Source organism: Ursus maritimus, unplaced genomic scaffold (assembly GCF_017311325.1).
Source record: "Ursus maritimus isolate PB19 unplaced genomic scaffold, ASM1731132v1 scaffold_2, whole genome shotgun sequence".
Lineage (NCBI taxonomy): Eukaryota > Metazoa > Chordata > Mammalia > Carnivora > Ursidae > Ursus > Ursus maritimus.
Window position 1 is genome coordinate 43,291,294 of NW_024424452.1, and position 555 is coordinate 43,291,848.

The following is a 555-nucleotide window of genomic DNA, read 5'->3' on the forward strand; positions in this document are numbered from 1 at the left end:
CCCCCCCCCCCCCCCGCGCGGCCAGGGCCCTAGACACAAAGGGCTCCTGCAGGGTCTCGCTGGAGAGAAGCCCAGAGAGCCCTCTATCACATGTCTCACCAAGCCAAGGCTGAAGCAGAAGCCCGTGGCTGATAAGAGGTCCAGGAGGTTGGAGCTGCCTCTCCACACTTATCTCCTGCCCATCCCACCCCTGCCCTGCCACTTTGCTCCAGTCCTTCCCCCCACCCCGCCCTTCCCTGCAGTGTCGACTGCACTGGGATGCTTCTTCTGTGAGCCTCATCCTGACCTCGGATGCTTCTTCAAGGCTTTCCTGGGCCCTCCCACCCCAGGCCCATCTAACCCACCCACCGCATGCCACCAGCCTCCCCCAAACTCGTCTGAACCTGGCGTCGTTTCAGCCACCCCCCAGGAACCCAGCTCCTGTTTCCTTAGAACCCTTCTGAATTTCATCTTAGGATTGGCAGGGACGTTCGCTGTGTCTGAGTTAGTGGGCCTCCTGGCTAGAGGAACAATCCTCTCGGAAAGATGAGAGCAGTAATCAGTGCCAGGAGCTCC